This window comes from Tursiops truncatus, chromosome 9, assembly GCF_011762595.2.
Source record: "Tursiops truncatus isolate mTurTru1 chromosome 9, mTurTru1.mat.Y, whole genome shotgun sequence".
In the NCBI taxonomy this organism is placed as follows: Eukaryota; Metazoa; Chordata; class Mammalia; order Artiodactyla; family Delphinidae; genus Tursiops; species Tursiops truncatus.
The window spans coordinates 61,538,425-61,563,547 of NC_047042.1; the positions used below are offsets into that span (position 1 = coordinate 61,538,425).

General features: G+C 41.0%; 1 protein-coding gene and 1 pseudogene across 1 annotated transcript in view; both read left to right on the plus strand.

Moving 5' to 3' along the window:
- AVL9 (AVL9 cell migration associated) overlaps window positions 1-25,123 on the plus strand; it is a 96,292-nt gene that overhangs the window by 67,758 nt on the left and 3,411 nt on the right. Inside the window, exons 18-19 of the transcript XR_002174519.3 lie at window positions 1-1,598; window positions 17,470-18,038. The gene's annotated coding sequence lies outside the window, so the exon portion shown is untranslated. The remainder of the gene's footprint in view (window positions 1,599-17,469; window positions 18,039-25,123) is intronic.
- The window catches only part of LOC101335630 (V-type proton ATPase 21 kDa proteolipid subunit c'' pseudogene), a 27,029-nt pseudogene continuing 3,411 nt past the window's right edge, over window positions 1,506-25,123 (plus strand).

The following is a 25,123-nucleotide window of genomic DNA, read 5'->3' on the forward strand; positions in this document are numbered from 1 at the left end:
GTCCTATGCAAAACTTTGCCTCAGCATGAGTTTTTGAAGACAGAGGAGGGAACCCAATTTTTTTTACTTTGAAGGGCTGATGTTCTCCAAGTCTAGCAGTCACATAAATGTCTGGTGTGTCCGGAACTGTCCTGGGCAGCCACAAGCCCTAAGGACTTTTAGCACCGAAGCAGAGACTCACACTGGCCTCCAGAGATCCAAGATGTGCACATCTTTGGCTACTTGCCCTGGGAAGTCACTTTCAGAACAAACCCATGTCCCTCACACTGCATTTTAAACCCTACCTTCTTCCCATCAAGTATTTGAGTGCCTACTGTGTACACACACAGTACATGCCACCCACATAGCAGGGGGAGAATGGATGGTTACCATAGTGGGTAAAGAGGCTGGGTCAAAGGTCACCCCAGTGTGTTTGAGCAGGTGGCCAGCTCCTTTTTGGCAGGGGTGAGTAGATGTTTCTTCCCCTGAAGGCTAAGTGATAGTTTTAGGAGTGAGGTGGGTTTAGATACAAAGGGCTCCAGGGCCTAGGAGAACAACATAGGCAAAGACTGGGAAGCAGTGAATGTTCTTTGGTGTGGCTGGAACCTAAATGGCAAGGGGGGATGGGCAAGAGATGAGGCTGTAAGATAAGGCCAGGTTTGGAAAGAGATACCTGTCAGCCTGGCAGAGGTGGGGTGGACTTGATCTAAAAGGGTAGGGGAAAACCTTAAAGGGCTCTCCAAGGGCAAGTGGCAGGTTGGGTGCTGCATTTGAGAAAGTTCATTCTGGGTTGGGCACCACTGCATTTGCATAGCCATTAGCTCTAGTGATGTCTCTCTGAACTCAGCCATCACCGCCTTCCTTTTCCTCAAGGGCCCAATCTCTTAGCTTTGTACCAACTTTAAATCCCATTTGCCCCAAACAATGGGCCCCAGAACAAAACTCCTATGGACCCAGCCCTCAGTCAAAAACCAGTCATCCTGATGTCACCCTGAGAACTGTTTTCCTTTGATTTCTCCAGCCGTTAGACCGGGGGGGGGGGGGGGGGGGGGGGTGCGCGCTTGTGAAGGAGGAGCGGCTCTAAAGTGATTGTGGGCGGTGCCAGGAGAGCCCGGAGGACACTTCAGCATCTGCTGAGGTTACTCTTTTTGGCAAAGGGGAGACCCAAGAGACCCGTGCCGCCACCACCATGTTGATAAACCTGGGTGAAACTCACTGTTTCTTCCTAAAGTTTACAAGCAGGAAGGGAATACTTCATATGTTCTAAAAGTCCATCTGCAGTTAACATCCGGACTTTCATTTATATTCGATCTAATCCATGGAATTTTTATTCTGATCAGCGTTACCAGATGAGCCATGTGCACTGAGGAATGATTAGCCCAAAGTAGGACAGAAGAGAATCTGAAAAGTAGCCTTTCCACCTGCCCCCTGGCTCTGCCCTAGAAAACAGTCAGCAGCACTTCCTAGAAACCACGGAGACAGAAGTTACGCTGCACCGTCTTCAGCTGCAGGAATCCTGAATTGGTTCTTTGTACAAGATCATCCATTACACGCCAAAGCCTCAGTGCCCTCGATAGATCATTCACTCCCACTAAATGCCTTAGAAATGGAAATTCCAGGTAAGGTTTTAACAGATGAAGATAAATGAGTATTTTTTGTGTGTTACCCACTTTATGGTCATTTAAAAGCATAAGGACTGAAATGTTAAAATCTTTTTTTTAATACATATAAATTATTTTTGGCTGCATTGGGTCTTGGTTGCTGCGCGTGGGCTTTCTCTAGTTGCGGCGAGCGGGGGCTACTCTTCATTGTGGTGCGCAGGCTTCTCATTGTGGTGGCTTCTCTTGTTGCAGAGCACGGGCTCTAGGCACGTGGGCTTCAGTAGTTGTGGCGTGCAGGTTCAGTAGTTGTGGCTCGTGGATTCTAGAACGCAGGTTCAGTCGTTGTGGCCCACGGGCTTAGTTTCTCTGCAGCATGTGGGATCTTCCTGGACCAGGGCTCGAACCTGTGTCCCCTGCATTGGCCGGCAGATTCTTAACCATTGTGCCACCAGGGAAGTCCCTGAAATTTTAAAATCTTATATTTTACAACTTTTAAAGTGTGTTTTTCTATTAGTGATGGATCCTGCATTTTGAGACTCGAAGTTTAAAACATTTTTATTTTGTGTGCCATTAATTCCACTCCTTTGAGCATCTGGGCTTAATGAATACTTAGAATTTTTCCTCTTGGGTCTCCTTGGAAATGAAGGATACTAGTCACTACTCCTGGTTGGAAAACGTTTTTTTTGTTTCCTTTTAAATTATCAGGTTAAATTCTGTGACTATTCTCCCTTGAAGAGCAGATTGTATTTCCAAGGTTTCTGATACAATTCTTAGGGAATGCAGAATGGGTTTCCTAAATGGACAATGTTGTTTATGGGAGCTGTGTCTCAGCTCATAAAAGCCTGCATGTCAGAAAGCCAGAGTATGTACTGAAGTATAGTAGAAGGTGCTAGAGAACTGAAATGCTCCGCACAACAGACAGAAGAATGTAACTTACAGCTTGACAGCTGAAAACATAGCTCCTGTCTGCATAGCCCCAGCAGGAGTAAGTCAAGTTTCAGTCACAAAACTACTTGCTGTGGGTGAGGTGCTGTCGGGGCTCCAGGAGACAAGAGGAGATCTGATAAAAAAAATTTGATAGTGAAAAATGTGATGAGTGTCTTGAGAGGTCCAGTAAAGTGCCATGGCAGTCCTTTCAGCTAGGACAATCAGAGAAGGCTTCCTGTAGGAGGTGGCATTCACACTGCTCCTTGAGTGAAGATGGTTAAGATTTTGAGTAGAGACAGTAAAGATAAGAGCAGATTTTCAGTCCACCCTAGGGGGGGCCTGTGGCCTGTGATGCAGAAGAGCAGGTCAGTGAGTATAGGCCTAGGAACGGTTATGGAGTGATGACAGAGGAGAAAGAAGGAAGAGAACAGTCTATGGGGATGCTAAAGCCAGAAGGAACCTGAGAAGTATAGAAACCACCAGAGATCACTCTTGGTGAGAATACAAGGATTAAGGAAAGAGTGAGGAGGGGGGAAATCCCTGCTGATACAGGAAGGAAAAGAAGTACCTGTAAGGGGTCATCTGTATGTTGAGGACTTCTGTTGGATGAGGTAGCTGCCTTCCCAGGGTCAGGAGTATGAGATACTTTCCATCAAGTAAGCTGGAAAGTTTTGGAAAGTGCAACTGCCTTTATATCAACTTCACAAAACAAAGCATTTCGAACAGAAACATCAAGTTGTTTTCTTTGGGGACCAAAAGATACTTTATCTACTTTCAAGCTGTGACAGATATCAAGGCCAAGCATAGTGTTGATTAAAATCAACTATTTCACTTGATCTATGTGGTTTCATAAGTATATACATAGTTAAAATCAAATTGTACACATAAGACACATTTTTAAAATTTTTAATCATAAAAACCCCAACCATTTCAAACTGTAATTTGTTTCTGGAGTTAGGTAGGCATGGTCAATGGAAGGAATATGGTTTCCATTTTTCAGGCACATCTTTCAAGAAAACTGCAAACCCAAAAAGGCTGGTGTCTCTGACAAGTGAAAATTACCCAAAAAAAGTGCCTGCATTTTCATTTTGCTAGACTTTGGCAACAGTAATCAGCATCAGTCTTTGCTTTTGCTCAGGGCTTTGTAGCTTACAAGTTAGGATCTCATAAATTGGATGTAGACAGGCCTGGGTTTGAGATCCAGCACCCACACTTGCTTATTACTCACCACCTCTGAACCTTGGGTTTCCCATGGGTGCAGTGGGTTTAGATGACGAATGTGTTGTCGATGCATTTATTTGTGTTCATATTTGTTTATTGTCCATCTTCTCCCATAGAAAGTGAGGAGGGATTTCTTTCTGATTTATTCACTCCTGTGTCTTCAGGGACTAGAACAGTGCCTGGGACGTAGTAAGCCCTTAGTAAACATTGGATGCATGGACAGTTCTGATTTGTGACTTTGGGAGAAGGGAGAAGATATATGTAACTGGAAGGTGAAAGGTCACAATCCACAGACAGGTGAAAGGAAAATGAAGAAAATGGTGTGAATTCCTAGGGTTTGAGGAGGGGGGACCAGAAATGAACAGCATAATTGGATATAAAAGGAAAGTGTGAATTTTCTAAGCACACGCACGGGCAGTGTATCTGATATGCAGTTAGCTTTGAATACACATTTGCTTTCAACAATTTTTAATTCTTTATAAATTAACAACTGAAGAGATTCAAATGAATTTTTATCCAATGTGTAGGGTATAAAGGAAAACAATAAAATGAAGGCTCCACCACCCGATTTAAGATGGTGTTTCTCATCCCTCTAGGCTGGGAGAGAGATGGGAAGAGGAGAGAGGAAAGGCCCAAGGAAGCACGTGGGCCGCCTCCCTCAGGGCCTCCTCCCTTGGGTTCCAATCGCTACCTCAGTTTCCCTTACTTACTAGGAGAAGATGTCTGTACAGAGAACCCCAAAAGCTGAAGGCAGAATACAGTCCTAGCCTGTTATGTGACCTTGGGCATGTTAAAAAAAGACTTCTCTGGGCCTATGTTCTGAATAAAAGAAAGGAGGCAGATCGGTGGTTTTCAAATCCTCTCTTAGGTGGAAAGCTACTCCAGCGAAATCCTCCCGGATGATGTGACTGAAGAGGATGCCTTCCCCAGTACTTGACTGTTTATTCCTTCCTTATTTAGGTCTCCATGACACAGTGCTTCCTGTACTGTATCGAGTTCCTGCACACTCCAGCGGAGTTCTTTTTTGAGTGTGTGTGAATGTTAAGCTAATACTTATTTCATTGCTTTCAACGAGATGTACTTTTAAGGAGTGTCGAAAACGCAGGCATGAACATTTTTATGACCCTGTACCTTCATCAGGAGAGCGTCCAACTCAATGTAAACGGACTTAATCCCCCTCCCCAAGCCTGCTTGGCATTCCATTCCTAAGAGTTAATATCAAGGAAATAATCCAAAAGGCAAAAAAAAGAAAAAAGAAAAAAGCCATGTGCATGGAGTTCTTTGTCATAGCATTTTTCATTATAGTGAAAAATGAAAAACTGGGAACAACCAACAGAGGAGGACTGAGTTATGATGCTTCAGTGTTATACTAGTGAGTGCGATGTTCATGGTCACACTTGACAGCTATCGGAACAATCACTGTGGAAACTGGGATAACGAGGAGAAGAGGAAAACGCAGGATCTACTGAAGTATACAGAGGAAGCAGGAGGCCAGCTTGCTTCCCCTGCGTTTTTTCTTCCTCTTTCCTATATCTTTTCTCAGTTTCTCCCACGTTGCTATGGGAACATGGAAAAATGAGTTGATAGATGAGGTCAATAACACAATGGTGATTTTCTGCTTCTGAACTGTGCCAGGACACAGAATACAAGCACACTGCATGGGAATTAGAGCCCTGGCCTTCAGTGCCTTTTTTCCCCCAACTGAGCCCTGGATGTATTTCTATCACCATCCTTACTGTTCCGGTTTTGTAATGAACCATGAGGCCTGGAGCACGGCACATAGTAGGCACTTGATTTGCATTGTGACATGAACAAAACCTTCCTTTCCTTCCTCTGTGGTTGTGGCTTACCAGAGAAGCACCATGTAACTGACGCACTGAAACAGCCAGAGGAACTGAGAAAGCAAAAGAAGCAGTGCTTTCAACTCTTTCTGTCTTACAAAGTGCTTGGTGGAACTGTAAGAGGATATTTAGCAGCACAAAAAGTAGGCCAAGGGTAAGAAAAACTCTCCATACCCACGAGAATTCAGATGACCAACTTAAGTCTGATCCAGAATAAACAGTTCTCATCTGGAAATCTAGCAGTTCCAGAAAGTACTGTCCGGGTGAAAAAGGCCCACGATGTTGAGCTGCATAATTATGTAACCCTCCAGGAAAGAGGGAAGAAGTGCCATCGTACGGGGCTGCACGGGGAAAATCAAACGTGAGTAACAGTTCTCAGGCCTCAAAGAGGAAGACTTCTGCTGAAGAGAAACCAGGCCCTTTCCCATGAACTTGACCAGCTTCAGTTCTCCCCATCCTCACCCAGCATCCAAAGCCTAAAACAACGTTGCTATTTCAAATCCCTCCAATCGAAGTAACTTTCCAGTAGTCATGTGAGTAGTGTTGCACGTGAAGGGACTCACCTGAAATGAAACGGAAGCTTAGCTATTATGAATGGGTCAAGACCATTCATGTTAGTATTTTATCAGGAAAAGCATTATCGTTGTCCCCTTACCGGTCACTTAAACACATCAAACAAACAAATTAAATGCCAGATGGTAAGAGGAATTTAAAATATAACTTTCTCCCACAAATTGTAAAAATCCAAGCTTGAAATTGAAAGCAGGGACTGGAGGAGATACATGTACCCCCAGGTTCATAGCAGCATTTTTCACAGTCATCACGGGGTGTGCACAACCCAGGTGTCCATCGCTGGATAAACAAAATATGGTGGATACATATACGTGCAATGGAATATTATTCAGCCTTAAAAAGGAAAGAAACCTGATACGTGCTGCAATGTGGATGAGCCATGAGAACATTACATCCAGTGAAATAAGCCAGTCGCAAAAGGAGAACTACTGTATTGATTCCCCTGGTGTGAGTTACCTAGAACAGTCAGACTCACAGAGACTGAAATTAGAAGGGTGGTTGCCAGAGGCTGGGGGGAGGGAGGAATGGGGAGCTATTGTTTAATAGGTACAGAGTTTCAGTTTTGCAAGATAAAAAGTTCTGGAGGTGTATGGTGGTGACGCTGGCACAACAATTTGAATGTACTTAATGCCACCAAACTGTACACTTAAAATTACTTAACATGGTAAATTTTATGTGTGTTTTACCACAACTTTTAATGCAGGCTTGATTCCACCAGTCCTTTGTTTAATGATGGAAAAGCTCCTAATTTTATGTCCTGTACTTTTACCGGGGGCTCTGTACAAGATACTTTGGGTAAATAGAGGACTCTGTTACATCCTGTTAAAAAAAAAATTCTTGGGCTTCCCTGGTGGTGCAGTGGTTGGGAGTCCGCCTGCCGATGCAGGGGACGCGGGTTCGTGCCCCAGTCCGGGAAGATCCCACATGCCGCGGAGTGGCTGGGCCCGTGAGCCATGGCCGCTGAGCCTGCGCATCCGGAGCTTGTGCTCCGCAACGGGAGAGGCCACAACAGTGAGAGGCCCGCGTATCGCAAAAAAAAAAAAAAAAAAATTTTCTTAACGCATAGGAGTTAACCTAATTAATTATAAGGACGTTGTTCTTTCCGCAGAACCCAGGGTGGACCTATTCCAATACCTTATGCCTATAATGGTCGTGGTTATGCCGGTCTAATCCCTTAACAACAAACTCCGAAGACAATACTTCTTTTAACCTCAAGTGGAAATTAATCTTTATATTTCACTTATTCATCCAATAGTAATAATTATTACTGACACATATTGAACAATTGGATATGCTAGAGAACGTGCTAACAACTTTGACATGTGTAATATAAAGTTAATAATCCTGTTAGTAGAAATTATTATCCCCAATTTTTGGAGGAAAAACTTGAACGAAGGTGAAACTCAAATTCACATCATCCATAACCCACCATGCTCGAAAAAACCATTGAACTCAGAGAGACATAGGGGATCTTCAAGTTCAGTCGCTTCAGTGTTGTTTACCTTCATTGTGGAAATTTTCAAATACATACAAAAGTAGTCAGGAGAGTATAATAAACTTCCTTTAAAAAAAAAAAAATATTTGGCTGTGCCAGGTCTGTGGGATCTAGTTCCCTGACCAGGGATCAAACCCAGGCCCCCTGCATTGGGGGTAGCTCAGAGTCTTAACCACTGGACCACCAGGGAAGTTCCTAAGCCTTTTATAATAAACCACTCAGCTTCAGTACTCATCAATTTTAGTCAATCTTTTTCTTTTTTTTTTTAAGATTCTTTTATGTGGATCATTTTTAAACTCTTTATTGAACTTGTTACAATATTACTTCTGTTTTATGTTTTGGTTTTTTGGCCCTGAGGATGTGTGATCTTAGCTCCCTGACCAGGGATCGAACCCACAACCTATGTATTGGAAGCCTTAACCACCGGACTGCCAGGGAAGTCCCCTATAGTCAGTCTTTTTCATCTTTACCCTCACTTATTTTCCTCCCTCCCGTAGAATATTTTTGCCGTATGATTTTTTTTTTTTTTTTTTTTTTTTTTTTGTCTGCGTTGGGTCTTCGTTGCTGTGCGCGGGCTTTCTCTAGTTGCAGTGAGTGGGGGCTACTCTTTGTTGCGGTGCACAGGCTTCTCATTGCTGTGGCTTCTCTTGTTGCAGAGCACAGGCTCTAGGGCGTGCAGGCTTTGGTAGTTGTGACACAGGGCTCAGTAGTTGTGGCTCTCAGGCTCTAGAGCACAGGCCAGTAGTTGTGGTGCATGGGCTTAGTTGCTCCGCGGCATGCAGGATCTTCCTGGACCAGGGCTCGAACCCGTGTCTCCTGCATTGGCAGGTGGATTCTTAACCACTGCGCCACCAGGGAAGCCCGCCATATGATTTTCTAAAGTTTTTATTTGGAAATAATTTCAAACCTACATATAAGTTGCAAAAATGAAAATAGTAAAAAAACCAAATACCCATTACCCTTTACTTTCATCTATTAATATTTATTGCATTTGCTTCATTTGTAGGTCTCTCTCTCTCTCTCTCTCTCTCTCTCTCACACACACACACACACACACACACACACTTTTTTGGGGGAGCGATTTGAGTGTAACATACATCACAACCCTTTATCCCTAAATACTTCATTGTGTATTTCCTAAGAATAAGGATATTCTCTTATAGACCATAGTATAATTATTAACCTCAGTAAATTGAACATTGACTCAATAGTTTTATCTACTGTACCATTCTTATTCCAATTTTGTCAATTGTGTTCTTTAGAACTTTCTCCCCCCCCGCCCCGCACCGTACAGCCTGTGGGATCTTAGTTAGTGGGAACTGAGGAGGCCTCGGTTCCTTGCCACATGGGCCTCTCCCTGGGGTTGCTTGTGTGTCCTCATAGCATGGTACTGGCCTCATCTAGAGCAAGTGATCCCTGAGAGGGCAAGGAGAGGGCAAAGCCTTGTGACCTAGTCTTAGAAGTCACACACTGTCACCTCCTCTACAGTCAAGTCATTAGATGTGAGGGACCAAGTCCAGCCCACATTCCAGAGAAGGGAAATTTAGCTCCAAATTTTTTTTTAAGTTACAACTTTTTTTTTTTTTTTTTTTTGTGGCCGTACTGCGCGGCTTGTGGGATCTTAGTTCCCTGACCAGGGATTGAACCCGTGCCCTTGGCAGTGAAAGTGCCGAGTCCTAACCACTGGACCACCAGGGAATTCCCTGAAGTCCCAACTCTTGAAGGGAGAATATCAAAGAATTGGTGGACATATGTTAGGACCATTACAGAATCCACTGATGATTCTTGCCTGATGTAATCCTTACTCAAAATAATGATTTCCCACCTATTCTGTATTATTTTTAAAGCGAATTCTAGCATCATATTTCATCTATAAATTTTTGAGAATGTATCTCAAAAAATGAATTTTTTTTAATATTATAAACTGTTGATATTATCAAGTAGCAAGTCAGTATTCAAATTTCCATTTGTCCCACGAATGCTGTATTTTCTGAGGCACAATTCACATGCCATAAAATTCACCCTTTTAAAGTGTACAGCCCAGTGGTTTATAGTATTTTCACAAAATTGTACAATCATCACCACTAGTTTCATGACACCTAGAAGAAACCCTGTATCCATTAGAAGAAACCCTGTATCCATTAGCAGTCGCTACCCATTTCCAAATTAATTTCTGTGGGTATGCCTCTTCTGGATATTTCATATAAGTGGAATAATTACAATATGTGGTCTTTTATGTCTGGCTTCATTTGAAACCATGGTGCAATCCATGTCACCTTCCTTCACTAATCAAAGTTTTAAGACTTTCGGGTCCTCCAAGCAGCACGTAGCTTAAACAATATGTTTGCCCAAGGTGTTTTCCAGGAACTTGGAGTCAGCTGCCTCGGCTTCAAGTTGAGCCAAGAGTCAGCTCTGTCTGGTTTGAGCCGAGCTGCTTAGGACTGGATAGGACCACTGACCCTTCAGCTGGGCATACGAGAGCATCCACTTGTGACATATTGAACGTGCAGAGAGGCCTGCCCAGAACAATTATCACACCTTTTTCCAATAACCTTTCCTCTCTCTCCACGCCTCAGAGTGCCCTGCTTCTTTGTTCTTTTTCCCATAAATACCTGAGCCCCTTGCCTTTGGGAAGGCAGATTTGAGATTTGTCTTCACGTCTCACTTTGCTGCAAACCTCGGCGTCTCACCATTTTGACTTTCTGCGCATCCGGCAGAACAAACCTGGTTCGGTAACACCCTCACTTGTATAAAGTTTTTAAGGTTGATCTGTTGTAACATGAATAAGGAACTTCATTCCTTGTTGCGGCTGAATAATATTCCTTTGTATGGATTTACCAGGCTTTGTTTATCCATTTTTTTTGGCTGTTACGAATAATTGCTTATGTACAGGTGTTTGTGTGGAGGCATATTTATTTTTAGTTTGTTTGAATTGGTACTGAACTAAAGTCTACACAAGGCCATTAGTTGATAAATCTTTCAAGTGACCACAGATTCCTCCTCTACAACTTTGTATTTTTTTCCAATTTGCTGAAGAAATTGGGTCATTTGTCCTGTACAGTTTTCCAAGATCTGGATTTTGCTGATTGGATCCTTTAGGCATAAATAATTTAACATGTTCTTCTAACATCTGTAGTTTCATAGGTTGGTAGCTGGGGGTAGAGGCTTGATCACATTCACACTTGACGGGGGCGGGAGGGCTGGCAAGATTACATGCTATGGCCTGTTACTCTACAAACATAAAAGTCCCAAACCTGCCTTAATAAAAGGTGAAAATGTTACTGTTTAGTATATTTTATGAAGAAATTGAGCTTCATAAGTGGACAAATATGGGGAATTATATATAATCAGTGTTAATTTAAATGATCTTATTCTGGTGAATGTGATTTTTGTTTTTTAAGGGAGTATGAAGCCCTTTTCAAATTCTCTTCTCAACAGAGCAGACTACTGAGTGAACGAGTCCACAGCGTGATCCATATTAATAGGCTTCTCGTGTTTAAGTCTTCATCCCTTCTTTCTCTTAATTACTGAAGCGCAAATTGCTTCAGAGAAATTTAAATACTAGTATTTGAACTTTATGCATAATTCTTTTTTTTTTACCATGCAGCATGCGGGATCCTGGTTCCCTGACCAGGGATCAAACCCGGGCCCTCGGCAGTGAGAGCACAGAGTCCTAACCACTGAGCCACCAGGAAATTCCCTATACAGAATATTCTTTGTAGTTCCTTTTTATTTTTCAAGGGTGAACTGCTTTTTAATAAGTCAATATCTGTTTATACTTTTCTTTTGGTTTGGGTCATGATGTTTGATCATGAGAGCTTTCAACGGAATGTGGAATAGGAGAAAGGAAAAAAATCTGCCAGATGTGTTAGAAAGCATTTGAAATAGAAGTGCTGGTTCCTATTTAAAACACTTCTCTTTGCTGCATACACCAAGATGAGAGTAAAAGATGCCTTGATATTTAATTTTTATATTGTTAGAGACAGTGGTTTTAATAAATTCCTATTTATCTGTTGTGTATTTTTAGTTTTTTGATGACTGAGTTCTTCTAAGTGGTTTCACATAAAACCACATTTCAAGCCTTGTTTGTTTTCAAGTATACAAATGTATGTCTCAGCCCAAGCATCTTTGTAAAAATAGGCATAGAAGTCTTTTAAATGCTAAACTGTAGTACCTGCTTGATTTATTTTTTTAGTCAGTAATAGAGGAAACTATTAGTACAGTTTTATCAGGAAGTTACTGATGTGTATGTGCGATTTACAGTGATTCTGTATATGTTCCCCAGCTTCAAAACACTTGGAACTACTGCTGTGGTTTCTGGAAGGGTCAGTTGTAGGTTCTTAAAGTTACACCTGTGCAGCTTGGGTTTGAGTTTTTAAAGAATATTTAACTTTTAAAGAAATTTTCTTAGCCAAAGAGCAGTTTGAGTTGTATCCATGGTTTTTGCTGGGTTAACATCGGCTTCAGTTAAATCGTTTGAATTATAAAGTAAGTATAATTATGGTGAAGAAGATCAGTCTCATTTTTAAATGCTGAATCACATTTTATTTCTTTAATTAATACAATAGAAACATCAAAATTCAGGACCACTGAAATAGGCCAACTTTTGTTTTGGGGTTGTGTGTGTAGTTGTGTTGATTTGTTTGCTTGGTTTTTTTGGTCTTTAAATTTATTTTATTTTATTTTTATTCTTGGGTACAGTGGGTCTTTGTTACTGCGAGTGGGCCTTCTCTAGTTGCAGTGAGCGGGGGCTACTCTTCGTTGTGGTGTGCAGGCTTCTCATTGCGGTGGCTTCTCTGGTTGCGGAGCACGGGCTCTAGGAACACGGGCTTCAGTAGTTGTGGCGCACAGGCTCTAGAGTACAGGCTCAGTAGTTGTGGCACACAGGCTTAGTTGCTCTGTGGCATGTGGGATCTTCCCGGACCAGGGCTCGAACCTGTGTCCCCGGCATTGGCAGGCAGATTCTTAACCACTGCACCACCAGGGAAGCCTATGTTTGCTTGTTTTTTAAAGAAACTGAAACTTCTATATCTGCTAGTGAAAGAAAATGCTTTGTTTTGCTCTGAAGATTCTGCAGTTGTTTAGGTGTATCTTGGTGCATAAATTACAAAGAATAATGCTAGTTAAATGCCAATAAACTATTTTACTCTTTTTATGTGAAACATACAAATTTCGGAGGGTGATGGTGGCAGTGGTGCCTCTTACTACCTTATGTAAAACACTTGAACATTTTCATCAATATTGCCATCATCTGTTTAATATTCCCAGTATATTTTCTCAAAGTCTGTTTACTTAAAATTGTATGGAATGATATAATAAGCAATGACATCTGAATTACACACACAGACACACACACACACACACACACACACAAAGAAAGTAATAGTTCAGTTTTTAAAAATAAGTTTCTGTATTTTGGCAGGAACACAAATAGAATTTTTGGCATTCATTATATTAGATGATTAATGATATTTCTTTTGATATAAAGTCCTCTTATTTAGGGTTTAATATTCCATATATTCTAATGAGTACACTTTTCCCAAATAAAAATAATTAAGAAATTTTAAACTTTTTCATGCTAATGTTTTAATTTCTGATGATAATAAAGAAAAGAGATTAAATATTTAGTAGACCATTTCCAGGAAAAAAAAAACATTGACATATTTTACAGTGGTTCCCCTAGGAGGTTCCGTGGATCAAGAGTAAAATAAGTTCCTTTGCGTACCACTGAATAGCTGGCTCTCTCCCACAGAGAGAAGAATATTTTCAACATGGAAAATATATGATACAGCATGTGCTTAGTATTGGGAAAATATCTACTTTCAAATACATATATTAATGTTTGTATTTCAGTGTTTTTCCTCTAAAAATAATGTTACTGGTACAATGAAAAATAACAGGGAAAAGGAATCACAATAAAAATGAAAGGGGAGGTGACACTGCAGGGCGGGCCCACAGGCTGCAGGGTGGACAGCGGATGCAGGGACGCGGTTTGAGCTCCCGCCCCCCCATGGCGTCGTTGCCGCCATGACGGGCCTAGTGCTGCTGTACTCCGGGGTCTTCGTGGCCTTCAGGGCCTGCCTGCTCGTCATGGGAATCTGCTACACCAGTTTTGACTTGGGCTCCCGCTTTGATGTGGCATGGTTCCTGACGGAGACTTCCCCCGTCATGTGGTCAAACCTGGGCATTGGCCTAGCTATCTCCCTGTCTGTGGTTGGGACGGCATGGGGCATCTGCATCACTGGCTCTTGCATCACTGGGGAAGGGGTGAAGGCCCCAAGGATTAAGACCAAGAACCTGATCAGCATCATCTTCTGTGAGGCTGTGGCCGTCTACGGCATCATCATGGCGATTGTCATTAGCAACAGGGCTGAGCCTTGCAGTGCTCCTGACCCCAAAGCCATTGGCCATCAAAACTACCATGCAGGCTACTCCCTGTTTGGGGCTGGCCTCACAGTGGGCCTGTCTAACCTCTTCTGTGGAGTCTGTGTGGGCATCGTGGGCAGTGGAGCCACCCTGGCTGATGTGCAGGACCCCAGCCTCTTTGTAAAGATTCTCATTGTGGAGATCTTTGGCAGTGCCATCGGCCTCTTTGGGGTCATCGTTGCAATCCTTCAGACCTCCAGAGCGAAGATGGGTGATTAGATGATCTGTGTGGGTGGGGCCACCCCCCACTCTTATTTATTTGTGGTTTTCCCGGGACAGCTGGAGCTGTGCCCCTTAGGCTTTCAGGGGGCTTGGTGTTCAGGGCCCTCCCTGCACTCACTTCTGCTGCCTGTGGACTTGGAGGCACTGCCTGGCTGGACCCTCAGTGTGGCGAGTGGGCTGCTGATGACTGTGTGCAGCTTTGCACCCGTGTCCCACCTCTACCTCCAACCCATCTTCCCAGTGTTTGTGAAATAAACATGGTATTGGTCTGGGTCAAAAAAAGTGAAAGGGAAATGTGTTATAATTCAGAAGCTTTAATTTTCAACAAATCACTAGCCTAATATATCTTCCTCTTGTTGGAGTTTTTATTCTTACTGTTGCTCATACTGCCCTCTCTCTGCTCAGTGGTTTTTGGTTCATTTTTAATTTTTTGCGGCCTCATCTGTCACTACACAGCCAGACCTGAGAACTGATTCCAGGGAGCCTCGATGCTGAGTCACAGTGGAACCCACGTTTGCAGTTAGCTCTTACACACTTGCCCTTGGGCGTCAGGCCCCTGTGGCCCACCAGGCCATATTCCTGGGACCAGAGGTTTGCCCACACTATGCGATTGATGAGGAGGTTTGAATGGTGGTTACAGTGCCTGCTGTCCTTGTGGGTCCAGCAGTCAAGAATCCCAGGTGTCTCCCATCCCATGGAGCAGTAGTCAGGCCTGATCAATGGTTCTTGTTGACTAGTGGGCTGCAGAGTCATTTAACGTGACTCTAATTGTCTGATAGCTCTCTTTATATCTGGTATAATAAGATATTCTAGGTTCCTTGTACATTTCTTCTTTCTTTCTTTTTTTGCAATTGAAGTTATTCTTTTTTTAATTTAATTTTTATTTTATATTGGAGTATAGTTGATTTACAATGTTGTGTTAGTTTCAGGTGTACAGAAAAGTGATTCAGTTATACATATTTCCATTCTTTTTCAGATTCTTTTCCCATATAGGTTATTACAGAATATTGAGTAAAGTTCCCTGTGCTATACAGCAGGTCCTTGTTGATTTATCTTTTTATTTTTTATTTTTGGCCATGGCTCACGGGCCTAGCTGCTCCGCGGCATGTGGGATGTTTCCAGACCGGGACACAAACCCACGTCCCCTACATCGGCAGGCAGACTCTCAACCACTGCGCCACCAGGGAAGCCCGATTTATCTATTTTATTTATAGTACTGTGTATATGTTAATCCCAAACTCCTAATTTATCCCTCTCCCCTCCCACCTTTCCCCTTTGGTAACCATAAGTTTGTTTTTGAAGTCTGTAGGTCTGTTTTTGTTTTGTAAATAAGTTCATTTGTATCATTTGTTTAGATTCCACATATAAGTGACATCATATGATATTTGTCTTTGACTGACTTCACTTAGTATGATAATCTCTAGGTCCATTCATGTTGCTGCAAATGGTGTTATTTCATTCTTTTTTATGGCTGAGTAATATTCCATTGTGTGTGTGTGTGTGTGTGTGTGTGTGTGTGTGTGTGTGTGTGTGTGTATCACATCTGGTTTATCCATTCCTGTGTTGATGGACATTTAGGTTGCTTCCATGTCTTGGATATTGTAAATAGTGCTGCAGTGAAACATCGGGGTGCATGTATCTTTTGTAACTATGGTTTACTCCAGATATATGCCCAGGAGAGGGATTACTGGATCATATATGCTAGTTCTATTTTTAGTTTTTTAAGGAACCCCTATGCTGTTCTCCATAGTGGTTGTACCAATTTACATTCCCACCAACAGTGTAGGAGAGTTCCCTCTTCTCCACACCCTCTCCAGCATTTATTGTTTGTAAACTTTTTGATGATGGCCATTCTGACCGGTGTGAAGTGATACCTCACTGTAGTTTTTCTTTTTTTTTTTTTTTTTTTTTTTTTGCGGTACGTGGGCCTCTCACTGTTGTGGCCTCTCCCGTTGCGGAGCACAGGCTCCGGACGTGCAGGCTCAGTGGCCATGGCTCACGGGCCTAGCCGCTCCACGGCTTGTGGGATCTTCCCGGACCGGGGCACGAACCCGTGTCCCCTGCATCGGCAGGCGGACTCTCAACCACTGTGCCACCAGGGAAGCCCTCACTGTAGTTTTGATTTGCATTCTCTAATAATTAGGGATGTTGAGCATCTTGTCATGTGATTTTGGCCATCTGTATGTCTTCTTTGGAGAAATGTCTATTTAGATCTTCTGTCCATTTTTTTTGATTGGGTTTTTTTTTTTGATATTGAGCTGTTTGTATATGTTGGAGATTAATCCCTTGTTGGTTGCATTGTTCATTGCAAATATTTTCTCCCATTCTGAGGATTGTCTTTTCATTTTATTTATAGTTTCCTTTGCTGTGCAGAAGCTTTTAAGTTTAATTAGGTCCCATTTGTTTATTTTTGTTTTTATTTTCATTACTCTAGGAAGTGGATCCAAAAAGATATTGCTGCAATTTATGTCAAAGAGTGCCCTAAGTTTTCCTCTAAGAGTTTTAAATAGTATTCGGTCTTACATTTAAGTCTTTAATCCATTTTGAGTTTATTTTTGTGTATGGTGTTAGAGAATGTTCTAATTTCATTCTTTTACATGTAGCTCTCCAGTTTTCCCAGCACCACTTATTGAAGTGATTGTCTTTTCTCCATTGTATATTCTTGCCTCCTTTGTCATAGATTGACCATAGGTACATGAGTTTATTTCTGGGCTTTCTGTCCTATCCCATTGAGCTATATTTTCTTTTTGTGACAATACCATACTGTTTTTATTACTGTAGCTTTGTAGTATAGTCTGAAGTCAGGGAGCCTGATTCCTCCAGTTCTGTTTTTCTTTCTCAGGATTGCTTTGGTTATTCAGGGTCTTTTGTGATTCCATACAAATTAAAAACTTTTGTTCTAGTGAAAAATGCCATTGGTATTTGATAAGGATTGCATTGAATCTGGATTACCTTGGGTAGTATAATCATTTTGACCGTATTGATTCTTCCAATCCAAGAATGTGGTCTATCTTTCCATCTGTTTGTGTCATCTTCAATTGCTTTTATCAGTGTCTCATAGTTTTCGAGTACAGGTTTTTTGCCTCCTTAGGTAGGTTTATTCCTAAGTATTTTATTCTTTGTGATGGTAAGTGGGATTGTTTCCTTAATTTCTCTTTCTTATCCTTTGTTGTTAACTGTATAGAAATGCAAGAGGGACTTCCCTGGTGGTCCAGCGGTTAAGACTGTGCTCCCACTGCAGGGGGCCTGGGTTCGATCCCTGGTCAGGGAACTAGATCCGGCATGCTGCAACTAAAAGAGCCCACATGCTGCAGTGAACATCCCGCGTGCTGCAATGAAGATCCCACGTCCTACAACTAAGACCTGCTGCAGCCAAATAAATAATAAATGTTAAAAAAAAAAAAGAAATGCGAGAGATTTCTGTGTATTAATTTTGTATCCGGTGACTTCACCAGATTCTTTGATGAGCACTAGTAGTTTTCTGGTATAGCATCTTTAGGATTTCTGTGTATAGTATCTTGTCATCTGCAAACAGTGACAGTTTTACTTCTTCTTTTCCAATTTGTATTCCTTTTCTTTCTTTTTCTTCTCTGATTGCCATGGCTAGGACTTCCAGAACTATGTTGAGTAAGAGTGGCAAGAATGGACATCCTGGTCTTGCTCCTGATCTTAGAGGAAACGCTTTCAACTTTTCACCACTGGGAGTATGTTGTTAGCTGTGAGCTTGTCATATATGGCCTTTATTATGTTGAGGTAGGTTCCCTCTATGCCCACTTTCTGGAGACTTTTTATCATAAATCAGTGTTGAATTTTATCAAAATCTTGTTCTGCATCTATTGAGATGATCATATGTTTTTTATTCTTCAATTTGTTAATGTGTGGAAAACGTCACGTTTGGTCACCTTGGAGCCCACTGCCTGGTCTCATTGTTTTCCCCCATCCCTATTCCCGACCACCCTTTGATCTCTCATTTCTGGAAACTGTAAGCCCGTTCATCTATTGTAGAGTAACCCCCGTGACTCAATATTACCATAGTGTGATGTCATTTTGTGCTATTTTGAACAATTAAAAGACTTTTTTTTGAAAAAAGATAAATTTGTATCACACTGAATGATATGCAGATATTAAAAAACCTTTGCATCCCTGGAATAAATCCCACTTGATCATGCTGTATGATCCTTTTAATGTGTTGTTGGATTCTGTTTGCTAGTATTTTGTTGAGGATTTTTGTATCTATGTTCATTAGCCTATAATTTTCTTTTTTTTGTGGTATCTTTGTCTCATTTTGTAATCAGGGTGATGGTGGCCTCATAGAATGAGTTTGGGAGTGTTCCTTCCTCTGCAGTTTTTTAGAATAGTTTCAGAAGGATAGGTGTTAACTCTTCTCTAAATGTTTGATAGAATTCGTCTGTGAAACCATCTGGTCTTGGACTTTTGTTTGTTGTAGGTTTTTAAATCACAGTTTCAATTTCAGTACTTGTGATTGGTCTATTCATATTTTCTATTTCTTTCTGGTTCAGGTTTGGAAGGTTATACATTTCTAAGAATTTGTCCATTTCCTCTAGGTTGTCCATTTTACTGGCATATTGTTGCTTGTAGTACTTTCTTATGATCCTTTGTATATCCGTGGTGTCAGTTGTATCTTCTTTATTTTTAATTTTATTGATTTCAGATCTCTCCCTTTTTTCTTGATGCCTCTGGCTAAAGGTTTATCAATTTTGTTTATCTTTTCAAAGAACCAGCTTTTCGTTTATTGATGTTTTCTATATTTTTCTTTGTTCCTATTTCCTTTATTTTTGCTCTGATCTTTATGATTTCTTTCCTTCTACTAACTTTGGGTTTTGTTTGTTTTTCTTTCTCTAGTTGCTTTAGGTGTAATTTTAGGTTGTTAATTTGAGATGTTTCTTGTTTCCTGAGGTAAGATTGTATTGCTGTAAAATTCCCTCTGAGGACTGCCCTTGCTGCATCCCATAGATGTTGGCTCACTGTGTTCATTTTCATTTGTCTCTAGGTATTTTTTGATTACCTCTTTGATTTCTTCTGTGATCCCTTGGTTGATTAGTAACATATTGTTTAGCTTCCATGTGCTTGTGTTTTTTACAGTTTTATTCTTATAATTGATTTCTAATCTCATAGTGCATAGTGGTCAGAAAAGATGCTTGATATGATTTCAATTTTTGTAAATTTACCGAATCTTGCTTTGTGGTGCAGCATGTGATCTGTCCTGGAGAATGTTCCATGTGCACTTGAGAAAAATATGTATTCTGCTGCTTTGGGATGGAATGTTCTGTAATTATCAATTAAGTCCATCTGGTCTAATGTGTCATTTAAAGCCTGTGTTTCCTTAGTGATTTTCTGTCTGGATGATCTGTCCATTGATGAAAGTGGGGTGTTAAAGTCCCCCACTGTTATTGTGTTACTGTCGATTTTTTCCTTTTATGGCCTGTTAGCATTTGCCTTATATATTGAGGTTCTCCTATGTTGGGTGCATATATATATATATTTTTTTAATTAGTTAATTTGTTTATTTTTGGCTGCTTTGGGTCTTCATTGCTGCCCCCAGGCTTTTCTCTAGTTGTGGCAAGCGGGGGCTACTCTTCGTTGCGGTGTGCGGGCTTCTCGTTGCAGTGGCTTCTCATTGCGGAGCACGGGCTCTAGGCATGTGGGCTTCAGTAGTTGTGGCACATGGGCTCAGTAGTTGTGGCTTGCGGGCTCTAGAGCGCAGGCTCAGTAGTTTTGGTGCACGGGCTTAGTTGCTCTACAGCATGTGGAATCTTCCCGGACCAGGTCTCGAACCCATGTACCCTGCACTGGCAGGTGGACTTTCAACCACTGCGCCACCAGGGAAGTCCATTGGGTGCATATATGTTTACAATTGTTATATCTTCTTCTTGGATTGATCCCTTGATCATTATGGAGTGTCCTTCTTTGTCTCTTGTAACAATCTTTATTTTAAAGTCTATTTTGTCTGATATGGGTATTACTACTCAACCTTTCTTTTTATTTCCATTTGCATGGAATACCTTTTTCCATCCCCTCACTTTGCCTGTGTTTGTCCCTACATCTGAAATGGGTCTCTTGTAGACAGCATGTATACAGGTCCTCCTTTTGTATCCATTCAGCCAGTCTATGACTTGATTGGAGTATTTAGTCTGTTACATTTAAGGTAATTATTGATATTATGTTCCCATTGCCATTTTAATTGTTATGATTTTTTTTGTAGGTCTTTTTTTCTTCCCCTTCTCTTTTGTTCTCTTCTTTTGTGATTTGATGGCTATCTTTAGTGTTGTGTTTGGATTGCTTTTTCTTTTGTGTGTGTGTGTATGTATTGTAGATTTTTGGTTTGTGGTTACCATGATGTTTTGATATAGCAGTCTATATATATACAAGATTGTGTTAAGTTGCTAGTCTCTTAATTTCAAATGCATTTCCAATATCCTGCATTTGTACTCTCCTTTCTCACAGTTGCTGGTTTTGATATCGTATTTGTGTGTGGATGATTTCCTACCTTGCTGTATGTTTGCCTTTACTGGTGAGCTTTCCCATTCATAATTTTCTTGTTTCTAGCTGTGGCCTTTCTTTTCCATCTAGAGAAGTTCCTTTAGCATTTGTTGCAAAGCTGGTCTGGTCATGCTGAATTCTCTTAGCTTTTGGTTGCCTGTAAAGCTTTTGACTTGTCCATCAACTCTGAACAAGAGCCTTGCTGGGTAGCATATTCTTGGTTGTAGGTTTTTCTCTTTCTTCTCTTTAAATATGTCATGCCATTACCTTCTGACCTGCAGGGTTTCTGCTGAGAAATCAGCCGATAACCTCTTGGGGATTCCCTTGTATGTTATTTACTGCTTTTCTCTTGTTCCTTTTAATATTTTCTCTTTGTTTTTAACTTTTGTGAATTTGATTAATATGTGTCTTGATGTGTTCCTCCTTGGTTTTATCCTTTGTGGGACTGCGCTTCCTGCACTTGAGTGTTTCTTTTTCCATGTTAGGGAACTTTTCGGCTATTATCTTTTCGAATATTTTCTCAGGCCCGTTTTCTCTCTCTTCTCCTTCTGGGACCCCTACAATGCAAACGTTGGTGTATTTGATGTTGTCCCAGAGATCTCTTAGACTGTCCTTATTTCTTTTCATTCTTTTTTCTTCTGCTCCACAGCAGTGATTTCCACCAATCTGTCTTCCAGCTCACTTATTCGTTCTTCTGCCTCATTTATTCTGCTATTAACTCCTTCTTGTGTATTTTTCATTTTGGTTATTGTATTGTTCATCTGTTTGTTTGTTCTTTACATCTTCTAGCTATTTGTAAAACATTTCATGTATCTTCTTGGTCTATGCCTCCATTCTTTTTCTGAGATCTTGGATCATCTTTACTATCATTACTCTGAATTCTTTTTCAGGAAGATTGCCTATCTCCACTTCATTTAGTTGGTCTTTTGGAGTTTTATCTTGTTCCTTTGTCTGCAACATATTTCTCTGCCGACTCTTTTTGTCTAACTTTCTGTGTTTGTGGCCACTGGTGCGTGGAGCTGGGTGTCCTGCCTCTTGTGGGTAGGGCCGTGTCAAGGGATATGTGTAGAGGCAACTGTGGGATCAGGACTACTTTAGGCAGCCTTGTCTGCTGATGGGTGGGGCTGTGTTCCCACTCAGTTGGTTGTTTGGCCTGAGGTGTCCCAGCACTGGAGACTGCAGGCTATTGGATGGGGCCAGGTCTCAGTACCAAACTGGTGACCTCCAGGAGAGCTCATGCCAATGAATATTCACTGGGGCCTCCACCACCAGTGTCCTTGCCCCCACCGTGTGCCACGGCTGACCTCTGCCTCCCCCAGGAGACCCTCCAAGACCCACAGGTAGGTCTGGCCCAAGCTCCCAGTGCATGTGAAACCTTGTGTGTGTCCTCTAAGAGTGGAGCCTCTGTTTCCCCCAGTCCTGTGGAGCTCAGGCACTCAAGCCCTGCTGGCCTTCAAAGCCAAATGCTCTGGGGGCTCCTCCTCCTGATGCAAGACCCCCAGGCTGAGAAGCCTGATGTGGGGCTCAGAACTTGCACTCTTGTGGGAGAAACTCTGTCTGCAATATAATTATTTTCCAGGTTGTGGGTTGCCCACCTGGCAGGTATGGGATTTGATTATATCATGAAAGCACCCCTCCTACCATCTCATCATGGCTTCTTTTTGTCTTTGGATGTAGACTATCACTTTTAGTAGGTTCGAGTCTTTTTTGTTGATGGTTGTTCAGCAGTTAGTTGTGATTTTGGTGTTTTTCATGAGAGGAGGTGAGCTCAAGTCCTTCTACTCTGCCATCTTATCTCTAACTCATAGCCTCCTTTGTACATTTCTTGTCTCACATCTGGAATTAGCCTTTTTTTTTTTTTTGTCAAGAATCTTTGTTTCCTTTAGTGGGAAGTATTATTTCAAGACTACCGTCCATGGGCTAGGATGCTCACTGCCATAGGATTGGTGACTGTTTTGAGGCCTGTTCAACAGAAAGGAGAAAAAAAAATTTTTTAATGTATTATGAATTTGTATAGGGTTTTATCAGGGTTTTACTTATCCTCTTCTACTCTTCCTTTCTCCTCTGCAGGGAATTCCAGTTCTAAGAAGATTCTAGTAATAACAGGTTATATTATTACTCATTTGCTTTAACCACAATACACACACAATAGTATTAGAATACTAATACCAACACTACCACTAATAATGTGACTAAAAAAAGTTAGTTTTTTTTTCCTTTTTTTTCTTAGGGTTTATTCCACTAGGGATGCACAAATTACTGTTTTAAGTTGATTGAAACTTCCTTTTTGTGGGGTTATGCCACCCCCATATACTAATTTAGATTCTTTTGCTTCATCTTAAAATCTTTAATTTTAATTTTGTTTTATAATTATGTAAAATATTTACATAATTCCAAAGTCAAATTTATAAAACAAGGTATGTTCAAAGAAGACTTCTATTTTTAACCCTCATACTGTTCTTTTCCTTTCCCTCTAGTTAACCATTTAAAAATGTTTATATTTATCTTTTTAGCTTAAACACATAGCAAATTTTATAAATAATGTACATTTTACTGTATATACACACTTTTCTCCACTTTGCCCTTTAATGATATATTCTGGAGATCTACTTTATGGATCTGACATTATTTAACCAATCCTGATTTAACCAACTGCTGATGGATTTTGTGTTGTTTCTGGCCTTTTTGCTATTACAAATACTGTTGTAAGGAATAACAGACCTGTGCATACATTTAAAAAATACGTTTGCCAGTTTATCTTTGGGAGAGATCCCTAGATACAGGATTGTGATCAAAGGGTTATTTTACCAGTATTGTCAAATCTCCCACAGCTACCATATTTTGCAGGACTATCAGGAATGTATGGGTGTGCTTGTTTCTCCACCAACAGTATTCAAACTTTTGGATTTTTGCCAATACATGATAAATAGCATCTCAGTGTTGGTTTTATTGTGTGTTTCTCTTAGCATATATTATATGGTTTATTTTTCACCTCAGAAGCTCAATTTCTTAGAGATCTTGGCCTTTTTATTTTTATATGCTCTTTAAAGATATTAGAGATACTACCACTTGAAATTTTTTTCCTGTATTGTTGTCTTCTTACTTTGCCTATGGTGTCTTGCCTAGGTGTCTTACTCTATACCAAACTTTTATTTTTTTGTATGTGAAATTACATTTTGTCTTATTACTTCTGGAATTTGAGCTATTATTAGGAAAGTTTTCCCTACTCATTATAGAGGAATTAATCCATGTTTCTTCTAGTACTTCTATGAATATATATATATCACAAATGGTCCTTGGATTTTGTCAAATAATTTTTCTGTGTTTATTGAAATGATATGATTTTTCTCTTTTATTCTGTTAATATATTATGTGATTTTCAGATGTTAAACCAACCTTTCATTCCTGAGATAAACCCCACTTGGTTAAATCCTTTTTATATTGTTGGAAAGTTTGTGGGGGTTTTTGTTGTTTGTTTGTTTTGGAAAGTTTGTGTTTTAATTTTTATTTTATTTATTATTTTTGGCTGCATTGGGTCTTCGTTGCTGCATGCGGGCTTTCTCTAGTTGTGGTGAATGGGGGCTACTCTTGGTTGAGGTGCGTGGGCTTCTCATTGTGGTGGCTTCTCTTGTTGCAGAGCACGGGCTCTAGGTGCACGGGCTTCAGTAGTTGTGGCTCGTGGGCTTCAGCAGTTGTGGCATGCAGGCTTCAGTAGCTGTGGCTTGCAGGCTTCAGTAGCTGTGGGTCACAGGCGCTAGAGCGCAGGCTCAGTAGTTGTGGCACACGGGCTTAGTTGCTCTGCAGCATGTCAGATCTTCCCAGACCAGCGACCGAACCCGTGTCCCCTGCATTGGCAGGTAGATTCTTAACCACTGTGCCACCAGGGAAGCCCTGGAAATTTTGTTTTTAATGCCAGCTCATTTGATGTTAATCTACTGACAAATCCTTTTCCATACTGTCAGATACTCCAATAATTACTGCAATTCCAAAATAGTAGTCTGAATGATTTACTGTAATTCAGATTCCCCTTGTGACCTATGCATGCCTTTATACAGGTTTTATTGCATGCCTATGTGCCACGCATTATTAGATGTTGAGGATGCAGAAATAGGGTAGGCACAAGCCCTTGCCCTCACGGCAGTGGTGAAAACAATCGATAAGTATAAGATAGTTTAACGAGTATTGGGTAATATGGGGTACAATTGAGATTTATTCTTTTTTTTTTTTTTTTTTTTCAAAAATTATTTATTTGGCTGCACCGGGTCTTAGTTGTGGCTTGCAGGATTTTTTTTTTTTTTTTTTTAAGTTGCAGCATGCAGGATCTAGTTCCCTGACCA